A 13,775-nucleotide genomic window follows, 5' to 3' on the forward strand; every position below is an offset into this window, starting at 1 on the left:
AGAAATCGAGTTCAAGCTGCCAAGTGTCCTGTCCTAGTCTTGACATCTCAGCAGTTAACCCTAATGGCATAGGCCCTGGGCATTTCCTTGTGTGAATCAGTTTTTACATAGCTTTATGCATACTAGACTATTCCTGGTCAGAAGCTTCAGCTGTGATATTACCATTCTAGGTGTACAGAATTCTAATTTCACAGGTGTCACTCTTTTGCAGGAGAAAGGGGCAAAAATGAGCAATTAAAGCCACAAGATGGAGTTAACCCTTTCCTTTAGGAAATTGTTTTGCGTATTTTTTCCTCAGTAATTATAACAAGCACAAGTCAGTCAGGTTCTCGTTTGGTGTTTCCTTTCAAGACCAATAAAAGACTTTTTTGGGGGAGAGTGTTCATTTTATATTTTCAACTTTTTTCTTCCAAAACACTCCCCTCCCCCCCTAAATGAAATCAGGAAAAAAACTTACTTTGCAACGTGATATAACATTCTTTGGTGTACTGTGCAAATAAGCAGAAATCACAAAGACATCGTAAATTTTTGATAATACATAGATTTTCTGACTTAAAAACAGTTAAAAAAGATAACTGACGATCTGATACTAAAACAACAAAGAAATCTTTCTGATGTGCAAAGTCTAAAGTCATCTGGAGTGTGAGCTTCCTATTTAGTCATGAAAGCCTTACGCTGTCAGCTGTGGAGCATGTACATTATTCTGTCAAGAGAGCAGCCAAGACTTGGGATCAAATGGAATAATTTTGTCAAAGAAACATGAATCAGAAATTCTGATCCATAATTACTTTTTATAACCTGATGGTGCTTATCTTGTTTTGCAAATAGGTTGAAAATTGGTGAGTGATTCAAAGGCAAAAGCAACTTGATAATGCTGTTATTTTGGTTATATGCCATTCAACTAAACAATAATTTAAGCAGGCTTTTGTTGGAAACAATCATTTTGCAACGCTGTTCGCCCCTTTCGGTGTCACAAAAGCATGCCACGATTATTTTGATGGCCATATGTGTAACATAGATGTTGTTTGCTCAAGTTAACCTCATTATCTGTAACCACTGTGCTACTGTAAAATGCCTGTTAAGCACCTATTACTTGTGGTAGGTACTAAATTAAACAAATGTATATTTATAAATGGAATAGTGTATGAACGGCATCTCACATGTAGATAGTATTCAAACACAATGAAAATGTGTATATTATCGTTCTCTACATACTTGGCATTTTCTTTAACTCCTGCTTTAGTTTATAAATGAAATAGTAAACAATTACTTCAAAGTTAAGAGCCAATAACTACTATTATGGTGTTTCCCCCCCGGATAGTACACTTGATAATTTTGATTATCCCTAGTTAAAATCAAAGTTAAGCATGCGACATCAATTAGCCCATTTTTTCCCCTGAAATTAAAATAGAAAAGTCTTTTTATCTTTCAAAAGTATTTCCTAACACTTATTTTGAGATGATTCTTTTTTGAATTCTATCTCAAATGAAATGAAGACAGCTAATTTTGTGTTGAAATTACTCACATATCTCATCCCATAATGGAAGAAATTTTACCGATTCCTAAATAGTTGAGAATTTGCTTGTGTTACTGTTATAATAATGCATTGTGAGTTAAAACAGATTAGTGGTAAATTTAAGTAGAAGCAATATGAGAGAATCTTGGTAAAACGTTTTTTCCTGTGTGCCATTTTAAAACACTCCTTGGATTTATTTAAGCGCCAGATTACGCACTGACAAGTTAGTTATAAAGTGATTTTCTGCAACTTAGATCAAAGTTTTTCCATGGACTTCAGAAAAAAATTGGCTTCCCATGAAAAGCCTTTCAGCCTGAAGACAATAATTACACTTCTTATATTTAAGAAGAGTAGCGTTTAAGTGGAAAATAATTTTCTGTTTAAAAAATAATTAGAAAAAATAAAAAAGGATGTCTTTGTATTCATACTAACGTTAGGTAGAAACATGCCTTCTTAACTTGCTTTAGACCTGACCTCACCTTGACAAGCAGAAAGTCTTTTGCACGCAGTTCATAGTTCAGGCCCTAGCCAAGATGTAAAAACGTAAGTTTGTATCAGCTGAACGCTGTTGGTTGTGTGTTGAGCCCCACAATAGCTGTTGGGCTGTTTGTTCTTTGCTGCTATCTCTGTTGTTTATTTAAGTAGGAATTTCTGCTGTGGTTGGTCTCTCGGTTTTTTGAGCAATGTTTGCTCAGGGAAACTTTTGTTATGTCCTTTGTAGTGTTCTGTGCCTGGGGAGGTAGAGATCTTTCTTTTTGTTCTCTTAGAAAGCAAACCTTGAGTGTGGCTCGGACTACTTTTATGGATTGTCATTTGATTAGCAAAAGATTTTCAGGGGGAAAAAAATCACAAGATTTGAATACAAATTTAGTCCTCAAAATTCCTGCTGCAAATATGAACTAGATTAATATTTTCATTGTAGCAAGATTTTAGTCCTCTGAGTAGTAATGTAATAAACACTGAGGTGTTCATTTTCCCCTTGATGTATTTGACTAAATTAATGAAACCAATATGACAGCAAGATGGAAATTCCATTAACATTTTTAACAGCTTTATTGAGGTGTACTGTACAATTCACACAAAGTGTACAGTTCACCCATTAACTTTTAAATGAAGTTACTTCCTAATCATCTTGAGGTTCCTGAAGGAATATTCTGTGTCAGTTTTGATGCTTTGATCAGAAGCTTCCTAATAAACTAGACAGACAATTAGCAGGTGGGAACTTAAATTATATGCATCTCACCTAGAATTTTCATTCCATTTGGACTGGTAAAGAAAACGTCTAAGAAGATAGGGAAAAAAGTGAAACGCAATAGCTTTTCACAAATCATATTAATGTATATGTGAATACCTGTATCTTTTTGATATCAAAGGTAGAGTCACGGACCTTATAAAAATAGGTTGAAGCAAGTAATCATACACCAACGTTTCTGTTAATGTCAGAGTGGCTGCAGGTCTTGATTGATTAGTAAATTAGATGTGACCGGGATAGAAATACTCCTCCACCCTGTATCTAAGTTTCTGAAATTCAAATACGATATCCACGTTGTGGCCATGTAGATGACCTAGTATATAAATGCGCCCTCAAATTTTTTGTTTTTAAAAAATGGTTCAAAGTATTTTTTCAGCTTGAGGTATAATTGACAAATAAAATTGTAACATAATTAAAGTATACAACATGATGATTTGGTACACACTGTGAAAGGATTCACCCCATCCCACCATCAAGTTAGTTAACACATCTATCACCTCACGGATTTATCTTTATGTTGTGTTGAGAACACTTAAGTTCTAATCTCTTAGCAAATTTCAGTTATATAATACAGCACTATCAACTGTAGTCACCGTGTTATACATAGATCCTCAGACCTGAAATGCCCCCTCAATTTTACAAGAAGTTTTTTTTCTTTAATAGAAGTATTAAAGATACCTTTCATCATCCATGGTTTGGAAGTAATTTAAGGGGGAAAGCATTGTTTGTTACCTCCAGCAGCTTGCTAATAGCTGCCCTTCTCCAGGTATTTATAATTTTCTTAGTTGCTGGTGGACCACACTTTTTACAGCCCCGTTAATATAATTTTTCTTGAATTCTACAATGTTAAGCTCGAACAAACTTTAAACCAAACTTAACTACTGCAGAACTTTTGTTGCTTTTGAGCATGGGTGGTATCTTAGTCTGTTCAGGTTGCTATAACAAAATAACCACAGACTGGGCAACTTATAAACAAGAGAAATTTCTCATAGAGGCTGGAAGTCTAAGATCAGGGTGCCAGCATGGACAAGTGAGGCCCTCTTCTGGGTCGAACACTTTCTTCTTGTATCCTCACATGGCGGAAGGGGCTGGGAGCTCTATTGGCCCTCTTTAATAGGAAGACTAATAATCACCTCCAAAAGCCCCACCTCCTAATACTGTCAGTTTGGGAGTTAAGTTTCCCGCATGTGAATTTTGGGAGGACATAAACATTCTGATCGATGATAAAGTTAAATCTAAATTGCTGGGACAAAAGTCGGCTCAACTTTGGATTAGCCACATGGACAGTGGTTTGCTATTTTTATTAAGACGCTTACACACAAGAGGGGAAACCATCTTTTCTTCAGTAGTTTTTGTCAGGTTGTATCTCAGAGAGGGCCAGACAGTTCTTTGTTATGGAAGGCTGTCCTGTCCATTGTAGGATACTTAGCAGCCTTCCTAGCCTCTACCCAGAGACACCAGTAGCACCTCTTGCCCAGTTGTGACAACCAAAAAATATCCCCAGATGTTGCCAAATGTCCCCCAATGGGCAAAATCACAGTGAGAACCACTGCCATAGAGGATCGCAGCTTCCTTTATTCTTATGTAATTGATGCTCAGCCTTCCGCACTGGATGCAGGCTAACTTTTGGATGCCTGCCTTTTTCTCTTTTGAGGGGTGAGTCATGTAACCTTACGTGTCAGTGAAGATAATATGATATCTGTGTCTTTTACTTAATATCTTTATACTAGGAGCAATATTATGAAGTGATTAAAAGCATGGGCTCTTGGGTCAGCCCTGTGGTCGAGTCATTCAGTTCCCATGCTCGGCTTTGGCCGCCCAAGGTTTATCTGGTTCGGATCCTGGGCGTGGACAGGGCACTGCTTGTCAGGCCGCGCTGAGGCAGCATCCCACATGCCACAACTAGAAGGACCCACAACTAAAATATACAACTATGTACTGGGAGGATTTGGGGGAAAAAAGCAGGAAAAAAAAAAAAGATTGCCAACAGTTGTTAGCTCAGGTGCCGACCTTAAAAAAAAAAAAAAAAAAAAAGCATGGGCTCTGGCGTCAGACCACCTGGGTTTAAATTTTGGCTCCCCTGATTACTTACTAGCTGTGGGGCCTTCAGAAAGATACTTATCTTCTCTGAGTCTCAACTTCCCCATCTGTAAAATGGGGACGAAATAGTACCTACTTCATACGTCCACAGTGCCTTGCATGTGGTAAGCACCCAGAGAATATTAACTTTATTCTTTCTCTTCCTTTCCTCATTCTCTCCTCCTACTTTTAGTGCCTCATTCCTGTCTACAGATAGCACCCTAGCTGATCTAGGCCTGCCTACCCAAATGACTTGCTCTGTGGTCGTGCAGATCTGCTCAGTCTCCCACACATACCAGACTCTTTTATCCCTTTATGCATGGGGTTCCCGCAGAATGGTGTGTACCCTTTTGCCTTTCCTTAAGCACACACTCATCTGAACCATCCTTTAAGACTTGAATCAAGTATCCTATCTGCTGGGAAGCCTTCAACTTAGCCTGCCCAGGCAGAGTTAAGCGCTCGTCAGGGCCTTCCACACGTCCTTGTAACAGCACCTGTCTCATTACGAGCATTATTTCTAGATACCTGTGTCTCCTCCAGCAGCCTGTAAGCCCCTGCCTTGATCCTCAGCAGCTAGAGCTGTACACCTTGTGTAATAGATGCTTATTAACTGTAATTTGAATAGAGGAATGAGTGGAGGGTTACGGTTGGAATAGGCCATATTGAAAATCTTCTGGATAATGAGGTTCCTGTGCCATTTCGTTTTTACTAGGAAAGATCCTAGAATAAAGTGAATCTCACTGTGAAAAGTATGTTGCCAAGATACTCTAATTTTTGTATTGACGGTGGGTAGAAAATGAGATGGTGCAGTGGACTGAATGCATGCAGCACACTCGAGAGCTGGCTAGCAGCTTTTCAGAAAACAGGAGTCCCCTCATTTTTGTATTATAGAGGTAACTAAGTCTTTCTCTCTTTTTAAAAAATATAACTTTCCTTTTACAACTTGAGAATCTTTTGGAAGAAGGGCATATTTCAAGAATGTATAATAGATCGTCATATTCTAGTTACTTTTCTTCCTTGTCTCCTATTGTGTAAACCGCCTATTATGTAAAGTGTCAGTTGGCTTCACAGTGTTCCTTCACACAATCAGGGACCATCGGTGTAATTTTTAATCTTGCTCTATCAGCCATTTTAGTCTTGAAGCTGTGCAAACCTCACCTGACACTGCTCTAAGGCTTAAATGGAAAAGATAGTGTCAATAAGTTAAATATTGGGTTTTTATGGTAAATTATAAGTTTTTCATTCCGATGCACAGTGTATTTTTCTGCAGGCCTGTTATAAACATGAAAAGTCAGATCAGATTTGCTGTGCCCTTCCAGCCTCTCTGAGATTGACTGCTTTGGCGGTTCTTTGTTTCTGATATTTAGCCACAAGTAAAGCTTGTATATAACACTCTTGGTCAGCCTACTTTGGCTTGTAATGAGTAACTGCCATTTGCTTCTGGATCACAGGATTTGTTTCTGATTCTCCTATGCTAAGATTAACCAGGCATCTGTTATCGCTTGTTGCGGGTATAGGCTAGGTGTGTTAAGGTCAGGAACCAGTCAGTTTAGTTTGTGACTCAAAAAGCCTTTAACTACAATATGGAGAGTTTGTACCATTCTCAAAAATGTGGATTGCATTCCTATGCCCTCTGAGCCATGTATGGATTTCCTGGTTTTTTTTTGTTTTTTTTTTTTTCCAGTGAAACAGCCATTCTTCCTAATGCTGTCTATTGTTAATCCATTTCTCTGAAACTAAACACTCTTGTTAAGAGGTTCCCCAAGGGCTGAGCTGGCTCCTCCAGAGCCTCTCCTGAAGATGTGAAAGGACCTGGCAGTGGCTTCCAAAGGTGTGAGAAATTTGTTTCCCAGGATATTGACTTGCCAAGAGGTTAGCAGGAGGAAGATGGGGGCAGGCAAGGAAGACCGAAGACCAAGAGTTGCTGAGCACTTGCCCCCATGGACAACGACTGAAAGGTCAGATGGCAGGACCAAGGCCAAGGAGGGAACCCAATGCAGCAACAGAGAGTTTAGAAATGACCCTTTCGGGCCTGCCCAGTGACCCAGCGATTAAGTTTGCAAGTTCTGCTTTGGTGGCCCAGGATTCGCCGGTTTGGATCCTGGGTGTGGACATGGCACCACTCATGAAGCCATGCTGTGGTAGGCGTCCCACATATAAAGTAGAGGAAGATGGGCACAGATGTTAGCTCAGGGCCAGTCTTCCTCCCCAAAAAGAGGAGGATTGGTGGCAGATGTTAGCGCAGGGCTAATCTTCCTAAAAAAAAAAAAAAAAAAAGAAACGACCCTTTCTGGGCACATGAGAAAGCACAGTTAGTAATACCAAGAGTTCCCAACTTTGTGGGGATGGTGTTCCCGAAGTTGGTTGGAAAGGACCTTGCTTAGAATACAACTTTTCGTACGAACAGTGACATTAGTGAGAGCCAGGTCCCTCAGCTAGCCCAGAGACAGGTTTGAGTTTTTAAACCACTCAGGTCCCACCTCGCCCTTCATTTAGAGCTGTGTTTGAGAGTCAGTCTTGGAGCCGCGGCTGCGTTAATTGTTACGTCTCAAAATTGTTTTTTTTTTCTCTACCATCCTCACTGCTTTCAACTTAGTCCAGGCCCTCACACTTTGCACCCAAACCAGCCTTCTAACTGGGGTGCTGTCACCTTCAGTTTCCCTCTTCTCCCTGTCCCTGCCCTGTGTTCAAACCTGGTCTGCCTTGAGACTGGCCAGCTGACTTGTCTTTGAACTAGTCTCCGTTTCCTCATCTGTAAGCTGAGGGGCGTGATTCCTGTCTCATAGGAGGATAGTAAGAGTTTGATAAAAGAATTTTAGGCACATAGGATCTGTTATTTGCTATAAGTTTCTTTCTGAATTCCACTTTTGGATAGCTAACCCCCTACTCCTGCCCAAAGTGATGCTGGTTCTCTGAGGGGCGTGCTGGGTGTTAGAAGTAGGGGAGCAGTGGTGGTTGGAAATTCATGTGTACCAGTGACTTGTCGGATCTCTGTATCTGCTCATATTGCTTCAGCTAACAGTGGAATGCTGACACTCCAGATCTGTACACTAGTCCAGACTTCCTACCTCTTATCTGATTTCTATTTCTGATTGCCTACTGGATATCACACTAGATGCCTAAGCCTGCCATCCCTACCCCTCTGCTCCCTCCAGGCCTTCTCTTCCTGTGCTGCTTAGTTTGGCCAGTGAGGCCAGACTCCATCTTTATCCTTTCAAATGCTTTCATTCCTGCTGACAGAGGTCCCACTGCAAACTGCTTTAACATGAGGAAGTTTATGTGCTCGCCCATCAGGGAATCCAGGAGCCAGGAGAGGAGTTTGGGGTAGGTTGATGACATCAAGGCCCTAAGTTCTCTGTCTCTTCTGTGCTCTGCCATCTTGGGAGTTAGGGTCATCTGTAGGTGGAAGCAGATGGCTAAATGGTCTTGGAGATGATATTCTTACATGGCAATGTGCGAGATAGGAATATCTCTTCTCTTTTGTAGGAGAGAAGACACTTTCTCTAGAAGTCCCCCAGCCGACTTTCCCTTCTGTCTTTTAGCAGAGTGAGTCTTCTGACCATTCTTGAACCATAATGGCAATGGGATCACCTTTAGGGCAACAGATCCTCCCTGGGACTGGGTAGGGGTTGAGTAAGTTTCCCTGAGGCAATGGCTGAGGCATGGGGGAAGGGTTCAGTCAGGAAGGAAGGAGGGAGCTGTGGGTGCGGTTGGCCACCAACAGTGTCCACCTACCCTTCAGCTCAGGATTCTGGCACGTGTGCTCCCCTTAAATTTCCACATCCTTCCAGGTCTTGGAATTCCCGCCTCCTAAATGTCTTCTAGATTTGTTTCTTCTCTCCTCTCCTTGCTACTGCCCTAATTTAGACCGTTCTCAGTTCTCAACTGGACAGTTGCAGTAGCCTTTTAACCGCTGGCCCTGCCTCCAGTGTTAACCCCCTGTGACGGCATCTAGAGTGTCTTCCTACCCTCTGTTTAGAGTACTTCAGTGGCTCCTCAACCTCTGCAGCTTAGTTGTAAATTCCTTAGCATGGTGGTGCCACTCAGCAGACCCCACCTCTTTCTGTCCTTTGTCCCACCGCTTCCTTGTACCTGTTAATGTATTCTAGCCAGACTGAGCTGCTTTGTAGTCTAAATTGTCCACATTCCCTCTCACCTGTGTCTTTTTCTCTGCCTGGAAAGCCCCACCCCACCTCCTCTTGTCTGAGTGAAGTATCAGCCGTCATCCAGCAGGGTTCTGCTTAGGTATCACCTTGTTTGAAGACTTCTTGGTAGAGTTCTGGAAACGCCTTCTTCTGACCCTAATCAAACCTGCAGTTCATTGCAGTAGTTTCCATTCTTTCCTGCCTTATCACCCTGGGAGGAATATAGTAAGGTGAAGAAGGCACGGTCTTGGTCATAGAAAAATCTGGCTTTAACTCTCTCTTCCATTTATTCATGCTGTAAACTTGGCCACATCACTTACCCTCTGAGTCTGCTTCCTCGTCTGTAAAGTTAGGGTGAGGCTCTCCACCTTATCCTGAGGTACCATACATGAAACCCTTAGCTCCATCCACCCTAATGGGTGTGGTAGCTGTTGTTAGTAGACATGGAAAGCCTTCCAGGAGGAAACTAGGTCTTTTTTAAGGGATTTCCAATTGAGCCCGGTTCCTAAGGAGTAGTAGGTGTCAATGAATGAATGTTGACTAGATGAATGAATCTGAATAAGAAAAGGTACTTCCAGATTGATGTAAACTAGTGAATCCGGGAAAGAAAAGACATCTTTCTCCTCTTTACTTTCTAGGTTCCCTGGGTATAAACAGTGCACCTGCTTGACTTCTTAATTTTTATTTAATTTTTAAAAACAGCTTTCTTAACATGTAAGTCACATACCATTCAATTCACTCATTTAAAGTGTGTAATTCAGTGGTTTTTCATTTATCACAAAGTTGTGCGGCCATCACCATAATCAATTTTAGAACATTTCATCACTGCAAAAAGAAACCTCATACCTCTTAGCAGTCACTTACCATTTCCTTCCAACTCCCCTGGTCCCCACCTCTTGGCCACCACTAATCTTTCTGTGTCTGTAGATTTGCATATTCTGGAAATTTCATATAAATAGATTTGTATGATATGTGGTCTTTTGTGACTGGCTTTCTTCACTTTGCATAGTGTTTTCAAGGTTCAATCACTATGTATCAGTATTTCGTGCCATTTTATTGCTGAATAAAATTGCGTTGTATGCATATACCATATTTATTTATCCATTCATTAGTTAATGGACTTTGGCTATTATAAGTCATGTCACTATGAAGATTCATGTACAAGTTTATGTGTGGACATATGTTTTAATTTCTCTTGCATATTTACCCAGCAGTAGAATTGCTGGGTCATAGGCTGAGCAGTGTGAGGAACTGACAAACTGTTTTCCACAGCAGCTGCACCATCTTACGTGTCAACCAGCAATGCATACAGGTCCCAGTTTCCACACATTTTCACCAACACTTGTTATAATCTGTCTTTTTGATTATAACTATCTTATTGGATGTGCAGTGGTATCTTAGTGTGGTTTTGATTTTCAATTTCCTGAGGAGTAATGATGATGGGCATCTTTTTGTGTGTGTATTGGCCATTTGTATATCTTCTTTGGAAAAATGTCTATCTTTGCCATTTTTTAAAATGGGATTGTCTTTTTTATTATTAAGTATAAGAGTTTAAAATATATACATATTTTCTGTATACAAGTCCCTTATCAGATATTTGATTGGAAATATTTGCTCCCATTCTGTGGGCTGGTTTTTTTTTTAACTTTCTTGACAGTGTCTTTTCATGCACAAAAGTTTTTAATTTTGATGGAGCCCAATTTATCTGTTTTTTCTTTCGTTTCCTGTGTTTTTCGGGTCATATCTGAGAAACTATTGCCTAATCCAAGGTCATGAAGATTTACTCCTATGTTTTTTTCTATGAGTTTTATAGCTTTAGCTCTTAAGTTTAGGTCTATAATCCATTCTTCATTCTTTTGCATGTGGATATCCACTGTCCCAGCTCATTTATTCAAAAGACTATTCTTTTTCCCATTGAATTGTCTTCTCACTGTTATTAAAAATCAAGTGACAATAAATGTGAAGATTAATTTCTGGACTCTAAATTCTATTCTATTGATATACGTCCTTTATGCATCTTGTTTTCATTAGTTCTTTGGTAAGGTAAGTGTGTATAACTCAGCAGAGAAAACACTCCTATTAAAAAAAAATGCTTGACATTTAATATTTTGAGAAAAATTTCTTGTGGACTCCCTGGGGCAGTAAAACATTGTATGTTTTATCCACTGTTAAATGCTCAAGAACGTACAAGGTTCCTAGTGGTGTTCAGTAAATATTTGCCATATTTGAAGAAGGACTGATAGGATTGTTTCAGTCCTGCCCTTTCTATTGCTTTTGTAACTTGAAACCTTGGTTGAATATTTAGATTTCCAAAAACTTTTGTGTACCAGCTTTGAGTGTTGCTATTTACATTGTGTAAAGGATTTGCCTTTGGTAGACTTTTTCTGTAAATCACTTGGTGGAGGGCTGGTAAAAGGGTCTTTGCATATGTTTTATGAAAAACTGTTAGTTTTGATAGGTGAAGGTGTAGCATGTTGGAAAAGTTAATACCATTTAAATAGGTATGTGGTTTTCATGTATTACCTTGAAACATACTGAGAAATTGCTAGAGATTTGTCCTGAGCAGCATGACGTGCAGTGTTTTCCTCCCAGGAAAATAACGTGGATGACTAGAAGACCACTTCTGTACACACGCCCCCTCCCCCACTCCCGGGACTTCCTTTCAACCATGAACTTCAAGATTCCCAGCAGGATTGCAGGTTAAAGCCTAGGAAGCAAGTATGGCTTTATGGAATTGGACTGACATCCCCTGAGGGATGACTGAGGGAAATTGTAGCAAATCTTAGTAGTATTGAAACTGGCATAATATAAGCTTTACAATTTTCTCCAGTTTGCACGTTTTAGAACTGAGTAGTATTCAAACCCTTGAAAAATCCCAGTGGATATACAGGCTACAGGCAGCTCCTTCTATGAAGAAAATCTCAAGCCTCTAGAATCTAAATAATGCCATTGCATGACAAAATGTTCCATACAAACTCGTTTCTACTTGTCATTGCTTTTTCCTGCCAGCCACTCATTCTTTTGTCCAATAGTTTACCTGTCTGATTCTCTGCACCAAATCTGTGCATGGTCACATGTCCTCAGTTAATTCAGCTCCATGTTGCTCCCTGAGAATGCAGCAGACACCAGGGGGAGAATGTGGAAGAGATGATGTAAGTTACAGCAGACTGGATTTCCCTTATGATAGAAAGTTAGACGTGGCATGAACATTCAGAATCATCCAGTCCACCCCTCCCATTCTATGGGTGATGGAACAGAGACCCACTGAGGGGCAGTGACTTGCCAGAGCCCAGCACATGGTCTAGAACCTCTGTCTCTTGGTTTCCCTTCTGGTCATTTTCTCATTGCTCACCCACCCTCAGTTTCTTTGCAGCTTCCAAAGGAGGAGGGGCTGAGAGCTGATTATAGTGGAAGAAGTCAGAATTTACTGAAAACCTGTTAGGTTTACTGCCAATCCCGTCTCCTCCCATGCTCCCAACTTCTGCCTGTCCTCCCTCTTAAGTCTTCATAGGCCTATGATCTGGCCTGATGACCTTCTGCAGTCTTGGCATTTGGATTTGCGGAACTCTTTCTGGGTAGATTATATGAAGGAGAGACCCTTATGTCCCAGGGACCCTTTCCCCCTCCTGATTTAGAAAAGAGATTGCTTATGTGGAATTTCTTTTCAGAACGCTACTTATTGCATTGCATTTTAATTTTTTGGCTTTTTGGAGAAATGCTTATTTATCCAAAAAGTCTAGAATAATTTATTAAGTACCCTGGTTTTAGAATTCATATTATTCAGAGTTCTTCATTTGTCTTTATTTTATAAAGCCTTTACCCTGAGTTCTTACAGCTCAATTCTGAATCTCTCTCCAGGAAAGAAAATTAAAAACTGATTAGTGACCCTTATTGCCCAAGGGAGGATGTGAGACAGAAAAGCAGAAAGGTAAAATTGCTCTTTCGTTGAAAGGTTTCAGATAGGCCAATCATCAGGAGGCTAATAGATCTTTCCACTGACAATGATTATTTCCTGCTTCTGCTTTTGTTTAGAAGGGCACTTGGAGGATGTGCAAATTTTCCAGAATTCCTCAGAGAGAGTCAGCTTCTTTTTCTGTCAGACACTGTTTTTATATCATGTTCTGGGTCAGTTATTTGAAGATAAATAGGTTTTGAGTGTGAGGGTTTGGACCAATGCTATGTGTCTATAATTGTAGATATGGATTTGTGAACTCAGTTCTACAAGAATTTTTTCAGAGATTGTTGTATGCCCACTAGCATCTAGGGTTTCTGGTGGGGATGATGAAATAGAGGGAGGACTCTTGCCCGTATGAAATGTAACTTTTAGGTGGAAAGTATCTATTGCTATGTGGTGGATTACATCCAAAATTTAGCAGCTTAAAAGAACAAACATTTATCACCTACAGATTCTCTGGGTCAGGAATCCAGGAGCAACTTAGCTGGATGATTCTGGTTCAGGGTCTCATGAGGTTGCGCTAAAGCTGTCCCTGAGGCATCTGTCTTCTGGGGATGGTGGATCTGCCTCCAAGCTCACTCGTGTGCATGTTGCAGGCCTCAGTTCCTCACCACATGGGCCTCTTCATAGGCTCCTGAGTGTCCTCGCAACTTGGCAGGTGCTTCCCTCTAAAGCAGGTGATCCTCTAGAGAGAGAAAGCCCAAGCAGAAAGCCACAGTCTTTTATAATATCCTGTTACTTCTGCAGTATTTTGTTGGTTACGCCAACCAACCTTGGTGTGACAAGGGACTATATAAGAGTATGAATCCTCGGAGGCGGGATCACTGG

The 13,775-nt window shown here is 40.5% G+C and overlaps 1 protein-coding gene across 5 annotated transcripts in view; it reads left to right on the plus strand.

Moving 5' to 3' along the window:
* EPB41L4A (erythrocyte membrane protein band 4.1 like 4A) overlaps nt 1–13,775 on the plus strand; it is a 249,198-nt gene that overhangs the window by 1,142 nt on the left and 234,281 nt on the right. The window lies entirely within an intron of this gene.

Source organism: Equus caballus, chromosome 14, assembly GCF_041296265.1.
Source record: "Equus caballus isolate H_3958 breed thoroughbred chromosome 14, TB-T2T, whole genome shotgun sequence".
In the NCBI taxonomy this organism is placed as follows: domain Eukaryota; kingdom Metazoa; phylum Chordata; class Mammalia; order Perissodactyla; family Equidae; genus Equus; species Equus caballus.